The sequence below is a fragment of the Ovis aries genome, chromosome 1, assembly GCF_016772045.2.
Source record: "Ovis aries strain OAR_USU_Benz2616 breed Rambouillet chromosome 1, ARS-UI_Ramb_v3.0, whole genome shotgun sequence".
Taxonomy (NCBI): Eukaryota; Metazoa; Chordata; class Mammalia; order Artiodactyla; family Bovidae; genus Ovis; species Ovis aries.
In genome coordinates, this window is record NC_056054.1 from 117,691,477 (window position 1) to 117,705,849 (window position 14,373).

Here is a 14,373-nt window from a genome sequence, read left to right on the forward strand (position 1 = left end):
CCCCGGACTTTTTACAACTTGTGAATTGCTTACAGCCCCCCAACCGAGAAAGGCACAAAGCTTAAAGCATCTTAAAGATACAGAGCCTTTTCTAAAGAGCTAAAAATATATACTGGTGACGGGTTTTCACTGTTGAGTCAATGACTGCTGCAGGCCTCCATTTTCTTTATCTTTTAGGCACCTGAAGGATATTAATCAATGTAATTGGGATATAGAAATAGGAATATAGTAGTTTTGATGTTAGCAACACTAGACTTTTGAGTTAATTATTTTTCTTTGTTATAAATCACTGTACTCCTTTTACTTATTATAAATTGTTGTATCTTTGCTATGTAAGAATGTAACTTTATTTAGTGCTTTCTGAGAGTGGCACCAGACTTTGGGAAGAACAACACTATTAGGAAAAATAAGTCTTCTGGTTGACAAATCCTTATCAGAAAAGGGCCATAAAATGTTAATTGGCCTTCTGGCCAGAAGATGATGTAAATCACCTAAGACTTGTGTATACAACTAAGTATGCAGAGAGAAAAGCCTGGTCTCGATAAGAGTCAGGGCTGCTGACGCTGCATAATTTTATATTATCCATTGATGTCTATGTACAAAAAAATGTATAAAAGGCCTTTCTGGACAATAGAGGATGGGCCAGTCGCTGGGCTGGTTTCCCCCATGTCTCCTCTTTACTCTATTTTCTGGCTGAATTCCCATCTGGGGCATGGAGGCTCGCCATGTCTACTTACTTGCCCCGACTTCTAAGATCTGTGAGAGAGGGAGCCCAAGGTGGGGCACTCTCCACTATTCAAATGGATGCTGGTGGCCTAACGTAGATGGTGCAAACTTCTTGTCCTAAAAGTTTTATTGGCTTTCCATGTAAACCAAGTTATTCAGACTCTTTTCACCACTAAATTTTCCTACTATACTATTTCTTCTTAATTTCTTTTATATTTCTAAATAAATAAGTCTTTCCTCGCCTACGCTGTTCACCCTTCGAATTCCCTGGATCCACCGGGGCAGGACCCTGGCAGGGCAGGGCTGTGTCAAGGAGCAAGTCTATAAGTGGCTGTGGGCTCTGGAATTCTTTAGGTAGCCTGTCTGCTGATGGCTGGGGCCAGGTCTTGGTGCTAATGTCCCACAAGATGTCTGCTTCCACGATAGCTTAGGCAGATGAACACTTCCTAACATCTCCACCATCAGTGCCCATGCCCCAGGGGTAAATGACAGCCACCCTCTGCCTCCTCAGGAGACCCTCCAAGCCCAGAAGGAGGTCTGACCCGGGTTCCTATGAAGTCACTGCTTTTGCCTTAGGTCCTAATGCACACAAGACCATACATGCACCCTCCGGGAGTGGAATGTCTATCCCCCCAGTCCTATGGAGCCTTTGTGCTCAAGCCCTACTGACCTTCAAAACCAAATGTGCTGGTGTCTCCTTTTTCTCATGCTGGGCCTGCAGGCTGCAGAGCCTGACATGGTCCTTAGAACTCTCACTCCCATGGAGAACTTCTGTAATTTATTCTCCAGTTTGTGGGTTGCCTGCCTGGGTGGTACAGCATTTGGTTATACCACAAGTGCACCCTTATTTACCATCTCGTGTGGTTTCTATTATATGTCTTTGGGGGTAAAATGCCTTTTTTGGTAAGTTCCAGTCTTTTTATCAATGGTTATTCAGCAGTTAATTGTAATTTTGACGAGCTTATGAGCAGAGGTGAGCTCAAGTCCTGCTCTGCCATCTTATCCCAAAGTCCCATCTTTCTTATCATTTAGTCCATAATGCCTCATTCACAATTCTGAAACCCAAAAATCTCTGAAAACCGAGTTTTTCTATGGCTCATTTCTATAACTTTATAATGGTGAAACTTGGCCTAAATTGATGTAGATTATATTTAGTTTTTACTTATCCTGCTTAATGTGAATGATCATACATCTAACTGCAGAACCAGAAATGTATTTGATTATGGGGTGCTGCCCCCAACTCTGCTAGGGTGTTTTATACTACACAATATATGTAGTAGTAACTTTCTAAACTTCAAAAAATTCTGAATTCTCAAACACATCTGGCTCCAAAGTTTTTAGATCTACACCTTGCTAAAAGGAGCAAGCAGCAGCCAACTCACCCTAAAATTCTGGCTCTTTCCAACTGCTTCTTCCATAACTACAGGCTCAGGAGAAACTTGTAACTGCCTTCCTGGTTATATCAGAAAGTGTTGTACCAACGGCATTTCCCTCAGATAACAATGATCTAAAGCTCTCCATTTCCTCACTGCATGCTGCCAAACTGCTAAGTCAGTGCTACGTATTTTTGACTTTTATTACAGCAGCACCTCCTCCTCATTCTAATTTCTAAATTTTTAGAGTAGTCTGAAGTGCTGCAATAAGACAGAATACCAAAGTTAAATGGCTTAATCAAAATAAACCGTTATTTCTCATTCATGTAACATCCTGGGAAAGCTATTCCAGGTTGGCAAGCAGCTCTCTTCATAGAATCGTGCAGGCCCAAGGCTGATAGCACCTCTACCATCTAAGGCTATTCTGGTCATTGCCATTCTAGCTCAGGAGAAGCAAGAAAGGAAAGTGCAGGTAGTCTTCTGGGTCAGGTCTGGAAACAGCAGACCTCAGCTTCTGTTTACACTGCATTGCTCACACAGCCACACCTGATCACAAGAGAGGTTAAGAAATGAAGTATAGGGGATCCCCTGGTGGCCCGGTAGTCAGGACGCTGTGCTTTCACTGTCAAGGGCATGAGTTTAATCCATGGTCAGGGGACTAAGATCCCACAGACCACATGGCATGGCCAAAAAATAAATAAAAATAAATGAAATGGAGCTGGACAATCTTTGCCAGCTACCATTTATGTACAACCAAACATTCCTGATCACACTTGTTCTAGCCAAGGATGAGCTTGGCTAGGTTATTTTTGGGGATTTTTAGGGATACAAAATATGGCAGAAATGGAAAAGGAGGGGCTAGTGATCCCTGTTAAGGCCAGGGGAAGGATTTGGGGAAAATCTGGAAGAGAGGAATGAATGAGAACATCTGTGACGTATGAGGAATATAAACACAAGTTGGAAATGAAGCTTTTCAGAGTAACACTGTAAACTGAAGTCCAGTTTGTGGTATTCAGGAGAAATGCAAAAAAGGGCCTGAATACTTTTGAAATTGTTTTTTGACTAATGAGTTATTTAGTTGGTAGCAACACGACTTGAAGCCACGATGGGTCATAGATTTACATGTGCAATAAGATGCTAAACTGGAAGTTTTGATTGAGACATGAGATAGCAAAGTAAAAGGAGAGAGAGAATATCATGCAGAGAGGTGTGATCAGGCTTCCAAAACCCAATTAAATGAGTAATGCCTATCAAAGGTACAAAAGGGTTTGAGGGGTTGAGGATCAGAAAGGACTTAGGAAAAGTCTTCTGTATTGAAGTTCCAGCCTACCCCAAGGGGTATGTATAAGCGAGTGGTGCTTCCTGTGTACCTCAAGGATGGTGGGATCACCTTTAAGGACACTGCTTTCAGAGCTTATTAGATGTTCCCTGGAGGGAGGGCTGTGTGTTTTTTGGTGTGGAGAATGATAAGTTGAATAGATGAAAGAGCAGATTGCACTGGAAGCCAGCTTGCCTCCCTAATGAGGGTAAATGGTGAGCGAGTGCTGTTGAGGACCTCATGGAGGCCACCACAGGGAGAGGAAGTGGGCTGCAGCCCATCCAAATTCTGACCAGCAAGGGTCTCCTTGAAGGATGGTGGGAAGCCTACTGAAAGTCTGACCAAAGACACCACAGGAAAACCGGAGGCTGAGAGAATGATGGACACAACCTGTATTGTGAGAAGAGCCAGCAGAGATGCTGCTGGAGAAGCCAGGAGAAAGGCCCACAGAGAGTCAGCCATAATGACCTACCTGACCCACAGAGTTCTAACCTGTTCACTCATTCAACAGATATGTATTGAGCACCTACTGCATGCCAGAAAATGCTCCAGGCCCTCCAGCATGTATCAGTAAGCAGTGGAGCCTGTGTTCTTTAAAGAAACAGCAGGGGAGGGAAGACAAACAGTAACAAACGACATGATGAATATATGAATTATAGAGTATGATAGATGTTGAAAAGTGTTAGAGGGGATAAGATAGGAGTCATACTTATTTAAATGTACATATATAAATTTTATATTTAAAAAATATTTTTATCAGGGAAAGGATAATGGTAGTTGCATTTTTTCAACTTTTAAATTTATAACAATTCCAAACTTATAGAAAAGTTTTAAGAATATTACAGAGAACTCCCATATGCCTCCTATGTTCATATATAAGTACATATTACATATTATCTATATATTATCAGTACAGCTCACAGTCTTATTTAATGAACTGTAGCTTATTACTATCCGTATTTATGTTAAAAATCAAAATTTCTTACCACGTCTTTACTTTTTAGCACAACAAAAATTTCCTAGGCTACCCTGGTCTTCAGCCATTTCTGCAGAATCCCTGGCTTCCCCTAGTGGGGAGTGGCATTTGTGTATTTGATTTCTTTTTGGCTGCACTAGGTCTTGGTTGCTGGTCAGAGGCTCTCTCTAGCTGCAGAGCACAGACTGTAGGTGCAGGGGCTCAGCGGCTGTGGAACGCAGGCTCTAGGGCTCAGGGTCTTCTTTAAATGCAGCATGTGGGCTCAGATGGTCTGGCTCTCCAGCTCTAGGGAAGGGGCTCAGCAGCTGCGGTGCATGGGCTTAGCTGCTCCATGGTGCACAGAATCTTCCTGTATCAGGGAAGTATCAGGGATCGAACCCATGCCCCCTGCCTTAGCAAGTGAATTCTTGTCCACTGTACCACCAGAAAAGCCCAGGAATGGTATTTAGAAATCAAAACAATCAAGATCTTGGTCCTACGTGTGTTCCTCACTACTTGGATGTCATTACCCTTTCAGCAGACAAAGTTATAAATATTTGTATATATATATTTATATACATATACGCATATACTATGATCTGAATATTTGGGTCCCCTCTTCAAATTCACCCTGCTTATTTAACTTATATGCAGAGTACATCATGAGAAATGCTTGGCTGGAGGAAGCACAAGCTGGAATCAAGATTGCTGGAAGAAATATCAATAACCTCAGATATGTAGATGACACCACACTTATAGCAGAAAGTGAAGAAGAACTAAAGAGCCTCTTATGAAAGTGAAAGAGGAGAGTGAAAAAGTTGGCTTAAAGCTCAACATTCAGAAAATGAAGATCATGGCATCCGGTCCCATCACTTCATGGGAAATAGATGGGGAAACAGTGGAAACAGTGGCTGACTTTATTTTTCCGGGCTCCAAAATCACTGCAGATGATGACTGCAGCCATGAAATTAAAAGACGCTTACTCCTTGGAAGGAAAGTTATGACCAGCCTAGGTAGCATGTTAAAAAGCAGAGACATTACTTTGCCAACAAAGGTCCATCTAGTCAAGGCTGTTTTTCCAGTGGTCATGTATGGATGTGAGAGTTGGACTATAAAGAAAGCTGAGCACCAAAGAATTGATGCTTTTGAACTATAGTGTTGGAGAAGACTCTTGAGAGTCCCTTGGACTACAAGGAGAGCCAACCAGTCCATCCTAAAGGAGATCAGTCCTGGGTGTTCATTGGAAGGACTGATGCTGAAGCTGAAACTCCAATACTTTGGCCACTTGATGCAAAGAGCTGACTCATTTGAAAAGACCCTGATGCTGGGAGGGATTGGGGGCAGGAGGAGAAGGGGATGACAGAAGATGAGATGGTTGGATGGCATCACCGACTCGATGGACATGGGTTTGGGTGGACTCTGGGAGTTGGTGATGGACAGGGAGGCCTGGCGTGCTGTGGTTCGTGGGGTCGCAAGGAGTCGGACACAACCGAGCGACTGAACTGAACTGAACTTCAAATTCACGGGTTGAAATTCTAACTCCAAGTTGATGGTATTAGGTGATGGGGCCTTTGGGAAGTGATTAGGTCATAAGGGCAGAAAGAATAAAGTGAGAAATCTGAGACTCAGAAGAGGGCCCTCCCCGACCATGCTGGCACCCTGATTTTGGACATTCAGTCTCCAGAACGGTGAGAACTAAATTTCTGTTGTTTATGTAAGGCATCAGACTGTGGTATTTTGTTGCAGCAGTCCGAACAGATCATACAAATATATACGTATATATGTAAACACGTGAAAATACGGGAGGTCACTCATATTTATTTGCCTGACTGATAAATGTGTATTTTTCCTTTTTCCCAAGAGAAAGAAGAGAGAAGTTGAGCCAGCTGTGTTCAGTTTATTCTTCCCAGAGTCGCCCATCAGGTTAAGCCATTCTTCCTCCCTGGGGACAGCCTGGGCAGGGGCAAAGGGGGGAACCAGGAGCCGCAGTAGTCGAACTCTCTCCACCTGGAAGGAAAGTAGCGTGGAGATAGGTGTGCTTTCCTGATTCTATTTCCCTAGTAAAAGATATCATTTTTATTTTTTATCTCCCTTCCTGTTTAAATATTAAAGTCTCTCCACTTCTTCCATCTACCCCTGGCTGGCCAAAGATTGCCTTCTTCAGTCATACCATTTCTTACAGCATCAGATTTTCTCCTCATTTTTATAATAAATTATATACATTTACATATATATTTTTATTTTTATAACAAAAAGCCTGTTGACCCTTTATTTTTCTACTTCCCCTCACAGCCAAACATTAAAAAAGAGTTGTGTATACACTGTTATCTCTGTTTCCTCATCTGCAATTCTTTTTTCAATCTACCTTTAGTCAAACTTCCTTCCTTCCCCATCTCTCCTCTGACGCTGTCCTTATTCACGTCACTTCTCTTTCCAAACCTTACTTGACCTTTTGGCACTATTTGCCAGCTGACCACTCCTTCCTCCTCTGTCGTCTTGGTAACGTCATTCTCTCCTGGTTTCCCTCTGACCTCATTGGTAATGAACACTTACCTTCTTGTTTTCCTATGCCAGTTCTTCCTGCTTGACCCACCTCCAAATGCTGAGGAACCCAACAGTAGGGATCTCTATCCAGACCCCATTCTATTCCATCTGTGTGTGACTTTAAATACCATCCACGTGTCTTTCATTTCTAAAAGTGTGCCTCACGCTCACACTGGGAGCCAGACTCTTAGGGTAACTATCTTCTCCTGGATATCTAAGAGGTATCTCAAAATAAGACATAGTGGAAGAGACCAGCTTGTTTATTTATTGGCTGCACCAGGCCTTAGTTGCATCATCTTTGTCGTGGCAGGTGGAATTTTTAGCTGTGGCTCTACTTGATTCCTGATCTGGAATCAAACCTGGGCCCCCTGCACTGGGAGCATGGTGTCTTAGCCACTGGACCAACAAGGAAGTCCTGTTGAGCTCCCAGCCAAGCATTTCCTAGCTTCCCCTGCAGCCAGATGTAGCTCTAGAGCAGGACAGAGTCACAAGATAGAGCTTAGATTCATGAGTCAGTACACAAACATCACCCACTGAATACCCACATTGAACTGTTTTATCAACAAGAAAAAAAAACTCTATTGTGTTCTGCCATTGCTATTTTGAGGTTACTTGTTCAACAGCAATTAGCTTACCCAGGCTATTAGAGATGTCAAAAGCTGAGCTTGACTCCCTTACCCAAATTCTTTCCCCCATCAACTTGATAATTCCTCGAAAACTGATTCTGCTGAAAGACAAAAGCCTTGATTTCTTCCTTTTCCTTATCCACACATCCAGCCTACAAGCAAGCTCTCTTGGTTCTATCTCTTGGTTCTCTCTCTGTTATTCCAGTTTTGCTAAAGTAACTTACAAACTCAGACTTGCAGTGAGTTACAGTAAATATTTATGTCTCATGCAGAAGTTGGCAAGCTGGTTGTGCTTGTGCTAGGCTTGGCTGACCTTGTTTGTCTTCAGCCAAGTTTGGCTCCATATTGCAAATCAGGTTTGGATCTGCAAGCCATGTATCCCATTCTGGGACTCTGAGTGAAGAAGCAATGCTTCCTGAAAAATGTTCTTTTCATGGTGGATGACAGAAGCACAAAAGAGACAATAGAAGTCATTCCTGCCTCCTAAAGCTTCAGGTTAAAATCTCAGTCACAATCTGTGATTTATCTTGCTTTCACTGTCTACTAAAGTAGAGTTCTATTACTTCCTGGCATCTAGTAGACACTCAACGAATGCTTACGAAACTAAAGTTAAATGAGAAGATTCTGGAAAAGCAGTTTAAAGCTAGACTGTTAAAGAATCTTGGAATATTGTGTAGGAGAGTTTGGACTTCCTTCTAAAGCTATACATCAGTCACCAAAGGAGAGGTCTGCTTTGAAAAGGTAACTATGACGGTTTCTGGGTGATGAATGTTTAAAGAGAAGCCAGTTAAAAGGTTACAGTCATTGTCTAGGTTAGAGGAGACTTGAAGCCCAAACTAGGGCAGAGGAACTAGAAAGGTGACTGCTTTGAGGTGTCATCAATAAAAATCAGTTAGTAAGAGCATTAATTAAGTGCCCTTAGTAGGCTCAGGCTTCATGCTATCTTTACAGGAGCCAAGCAAAATAGTTATTAGTATACTAAATTTACATTAAAAAAAAAAAAAAGCTTCAGAGAACTTACACAATTCCCTTGTACCTCACCCAGAATCACACTGCTAAATAAAACACTATTCTGGAATTCCATTGCAGGAGTATCTGATTTCCAAGGACAAGGAGTGGAAGACAATTATCCAGCCAAGATAAGTGTTTAGATGATGTCCTTTGCATACACACAAGTTTGCTGGGAAGGTAATGAGCGTGGTTTTGGTTACCCTGTAGGTTAGAGGCCTGTGATACAGTAAACTGTTCTGGCTGAAACAGAAACTGACTTTTGTTAGCTCACTGAACAGGCTATTTCCTGAAAGGCTATGGGGACTCACAGAATCGGTGGTAGGCTTGAGGGACAGGCTCCATGAAAAGGTCACGAACCCAGGGAGTTCCAGACAATGAGGCAACAAAAACTAGCCATCTGTATATTCATGAAACAGATGGTTATTGAGTGTGTACCCCGTATCAGGCACCTCAGAGCCCTGGGGACACAGCTGCAAAAATTCCAGAAGCATCCTCACCTTCATGCAATTTTCATTCAAATGAGGGACTTGGGTCATAAATAAATCAATTGATTAAATCCAAAAATATGTCAGATGGTAGAAAATAACACAAGGAAGGGGGATAAAGAGTGCCTTGAGGAGAGAGAAGTTGCAGTTGTCAATGGAGTGGTCAGAAAAACCTCCCAAGAGTTCTGGTCCATCCACTGCTACAGACACATGAATGAATGAGAATTCCAAGTGTCCCCTTGTTGCTGCTCATTCTCTTGAGTGTCGAAGTCTTAGAGTAATATTTGACTGGCAGAGATGAAGACATGTGCCCAAACCCTTAGCTCCTCTGAAATGAGGCAGAGAAAGAATTGCCATTCAACTCCGATATTTTGATAAGCACTACCTCCAAAGAACATACAGAAAATGAGAGAGTTTCCCCAAAGAGAAGAGGGTTTGGACTCTAAACAACCCAAATAACCACAGGAGTGGGTGTAATCAATAAGGCAGAGTCAAAGACGAGATTCATCAAAGAGAAGAATGAGAATGAAATAAAGGACAGTGCTTTAGAGAATCCTGGATAAGTTTTAAGATACAAGTCGATGAAGAGGAACCAGTAAAGGAAAGCAGGAAGAAAAGCATCTGGAGAGAGCAGTGTTTGAGAATCCAAGGACAGAGAGCTTAAGAGGTCAAAGGCAACCTTATGGAGAAGCTTGGAAGAAGACACTGTAAATGGAGAAAAGAAGCAATAGTGAATGCAATAGGGATAAAGTAACCTCTGAACTAAAGTGTTCCAGAATTCATGCTGCTGTAAAGGAACTTGAAAATTACATTATCCTGTGTCAAAAGGAGTGTAGGACTTCTGCCCTCACTTCACTGAACTTTCACAATAACCTTGTGAGAAAGAGCTTATCCTCACTTGGAGATGGAGGGAAATGATATAATACCCAGTGTTGGAGATTATAAACACTTTCCTGGGAGTACATCTTGTCAATAGATAGCAAAAGACCTTAAACGTATGTATTCTCTGACCCTTCCTCTTTAAAGGAATTTAGCCAAAAGGAATAATCAAGAGCGTGCAGACAGATTTATCTACAAGGTTGTTCACTGGCTGTAATAGTAAAGAATTGAAAACAAGCTAGTTCCAACACGAGGGGATTGGTATGTCCATGCTGTGAAATGATGTGCAGTCAGTACCAAACGAATGTTGAAGAATGAACTATTCAAGAAAAAAAAAAGAGTAAATGGTTTATAATTTATGAAGCAGAAAAAGCAGAGACAACAAAAAGTATATACAGTATGATTCCATTTTTGCTTCTTATGGTTTCCTGCCACATTTTCCAAAATGTCTGCAATAAACAAATACTACTTTTATAAAACAAACACTATTTATATGAGACTACAGATCTCTCCAAGAAAATTAGAGATATCAAAGGAATATTTCATGCAGAAATGGGCAAAATAAAGGACAGAAACACTATGGACCTAACAGAAGCAGAAGATATTAATAAGAGGTGGCAAGAATACACAGAAGAACTATACAATAAAGATCTTAATGACCCAGATAACCATGATGGTGTGATTGCTCACCTAGAGCCAGACATCCTGGAATTTGAAGTCAAATGGGACTTAGGAAGCATCACTATGAACAAAGCTAGTGGAGGTGATGGAATTCCAGCTGAGCTATTTCAAGTCCTCAAAGACAATGCTGTTAAAGTGCTGCACTCAATATGCCAGAAAATTGGGAAAACTCAGCAGTGGCCACAGGACTGGAAAAGGTCAATTTTCATTCCAAAGAAATGCAATACCAAAGAATGTTCAAACTACCACACGATTGTACTCATCTCACACACTAGCAAAGTAATGCTCAAAATTCTCCAAGCCAGGCTTCAACGGTACATGAACTGAGAAATTCCAGATGACCAAGCTGGATTTAGACAAGGCAGAGGAACCAGAGATCAAATTGCCAACATTCACTGGATCATATAAAAAATCAAGAGAATTCCAGAAAAACATCTACTTCTGCTTCATTGACTACACTAAAGCCTTTGACTGTGTGAATCACAACAAACTGTGGGAAATTCTTAAAGATATGGGAATAGCAGACCACCTTACCTTCCTCCTGCGAAATCTGTATACAGGTCAAGAAGCAACAGTTAGAACTGTTGCTGAAACAGCAACTGGACATGAAACAACGGACTGCCTCCAAATTGGGAAAGGAGCATTTCAAGGCTGTATATTGTCATCTTGCTTATTTAACTTATATGGAGAATACATCATGCAAAATGCCATACTGGATGAAGCACAAGCTGGAACCAAGATTGCAGGGAGAAATATCAATAACCTCAGATATGCAGATGACACCACCCTTATGACAGAAAGCAAAGAGGAACTAAAGAGCCTCTCAGTCAAAGTGAAAGAGGAGAATGAAAAAGCTGGCTTAAAACTCAACATTCAAAAAAACCAAAATCATGGCATCCGGTCCCATCACTTCATGACAAATAGATGAAGAAACAATGGAAACAGTGACAGACTTTATTTTGAGGGGCTCCAAAATCACTGCGGATGGTGACTGCAGCCATGAAATTAAAAGATACTTGCTCCTTGGAAAAAAAGCTATGACAAACCAAGACAGCATATTAAAATGCAGAGACATTACTTTGCCAACAAAGGTCCATCTAGTCAAAGCTATGGTTTTTCCAGTAGTCATGTATGGATATGAGAGCTGGACCATAAAGAAGGTTGAGGATGGAAGAATTGATGCCTTTGAATTGTGGTGCTGGAGAGTCCCTTGGACTGCAAGGAGATCAAACCAGTTAATCTTAAAGGAAATCAACCCTGAATATTAATTGGAAGGACTGCTGCTAAAGTTCCAATACTTTGGCTACCTGACACAAAGAGCCAATTTATTGGAAAAAAGACCCCAATGATGGGAAAGATTGAAGGCAAAAGGATAAGGGGGGAACAGAAGATGAGAGTTAGATAGATACCATCACTGATTCAATGGACATAAACTTGATTAAACTCTGGGAGATACTGGAGGACAAAGGAGCCTGGGGGTCCTGCAGTCCATGGGGTCTCTAACAGTCAGACACAACTTAGCAATTGAACAACAACAATCTGTGTGATTAAGTACTTATTTGTGTCAAACAGGGATAACTGGGAAGGGAATGGCCAGAATTACTCTTGACTCTTCAGTCATTCCTTCTACCACCTCAGGCTGCCTTTTCTTACATAGAACAGTCACCAAGTGTTTTACTGCTGGCCTACTGCTATAACATAAATACCACAGTATGGGTGACTTAAACAGTGAACATTTATTTCTCTGAATTCTGAAGCCTGGGAAGGTGAAGATCAAGGTGCTAGAAGATTTAGTGTCTGATAAGAACCTTCTTCCTGGTTCATAGATGGCTGTCTTGGCTGTGTCCTCATACAACAGAAGAGCCAAGGGAGCGATCTGGGGTCTCTTTTACAGGGATACTTATGCCATTTGTGCAGGCCCCACCCCCATGAATGGTTGGATGGCATCACAGACTTAATGGACGCGAGTCTGAGTGAACTCCGGGAGTTGGTGATGGACAGGGAGGCCTGGCATGCTGCGGTTCATGGGGTAGCAAGGAGTCAGACACGACTGAGCGACTGAACTGAACCCTCATGAACTAATAGCTCCCAAAGGCCCAACCCATGAATACCTTCAGAGAGGGGATTAGGTGTCAACGTATGAAATGAGGTGGGAGTAGGGAGGAGTAGGGGAGGGGCGGGAGGAGGGATGGTGGGAGGTAGACCAAAAGACTACAACAAAGAACACCCTCAATCTATGGAAGCAAAGGAGTGGGGAAATGCCCCTCAATAATGTACAAATGCTTTCCTACTCTTTTATTTGCAGTGTTCAATGAAAACTGTTCTTTGCCAGAAACCCTAAAATACAAGGGGTTCCCTGGTGGGTCAAACATAAAGATCTGCCTGCTATGCAGGAGACCAGGGTTCCATCCCTAGGTTGGAAACATCCCCTGGATAACGGAATGGCTACCCACTCCAATATTCTTGCTTGGGTAATTCCATGAACACACAAGAGCCTGGCCGGGCTACAGTCCATGGGGTCACAAAGACTCTGGGCAGGACTGAGCGAATAACACCTTCACTTTCCCTTTACTGAAGAAGTTGAAAGCGTGAGACTGGTTGGAAGTTGTTGAGACAACTATTGTTGAGTAACTGTTTTATGAGCCCTCAAAATACTTCCGGGTACGTGAATATGAAAAATTACTTAAAAGGAAAAAAACACCCAACCTAGAGCCTTTCCAAGATCAAGATTCCAACCTTTCTACACCTCAACCTGGAAGCACTGGCTCTCATAGAGAGAGGAAGTACCCCTACATCAAAGACACTAGGGTTGGCTCACATGCGGCGATCCCCTAGTAGGATGTGGTGTCCAGAGTAAAGGGGTGACGGGCCCACTGAAGACACGTGAAAACTGGAAACTGGTGCTTTCTGCAGTAGACTGTTCCGGGGCTGAGCTTACAGCACTTTTAAGTAAGCTCCACTCTTTCCAGCTTGACCCAGCCTGCAGCCCTCACTTAAAATCTCACCGCACCATGCCCAGACTAGAGGGCCTAACTGGGGCGGAAATTCGCTGTCAAGGATCTCTGGGTCCCTGAGGCAGCGCGGTCTCGTTTCCGGAGAGCTGGAGCGGGCGAGCGGGCAGTGTGTGTGAAGAGGGGGGCGAATGGGTGCGGCCATCACGCTCGAAGTGCTGGGTGCCCGGTTTTGGAAAAACTAACAATATTAGGGAAACACACCGGCTCTAACATCCCTAAACCCTTTCATCCGGTGAATGCAGCAATCTAGGACCGCGAGCGCCTGCCCCAAACTAAACGCAGCCAGAACATACGCACCCCTCCCAGGTAACCTCTGCCTGCGCGCCCTCCCACTTCGCGCACGCGCCCTTCCGCCCTCACCGCAGAGCGCCTAGAAGCGAACTACGGTGGCTCTGCTAGGGATAAATTATTAAGGTCCTACCGTGCAGCCTGGGTCGGGAAGTTCCCCTGGAATAGGAAATGGCAACCCACTCCAGGATTCTTGCCTGGAAAATCCCATGGACAGAGGAGCCCGGTAGGCTACAGTCCATGGGGTCGCAAAGAGTCGGACACGACTGAGCGACTTCACTTCACTTCATGCAGCAAATGCAACCCGAGAAATATGAACTGGCTGGGAGAGTTTAGGAAGGCGGCCACGACGGCATTTGCAGAAAGGAACAGATAAATGTATTTGGGGGTGGGAGGGTTAAATCTCCCTGGAGAATGAAATGGCAATCCATTCCAGTTTTCTTGCCTGGAAAATTCCATGGACAGAGGAAGAC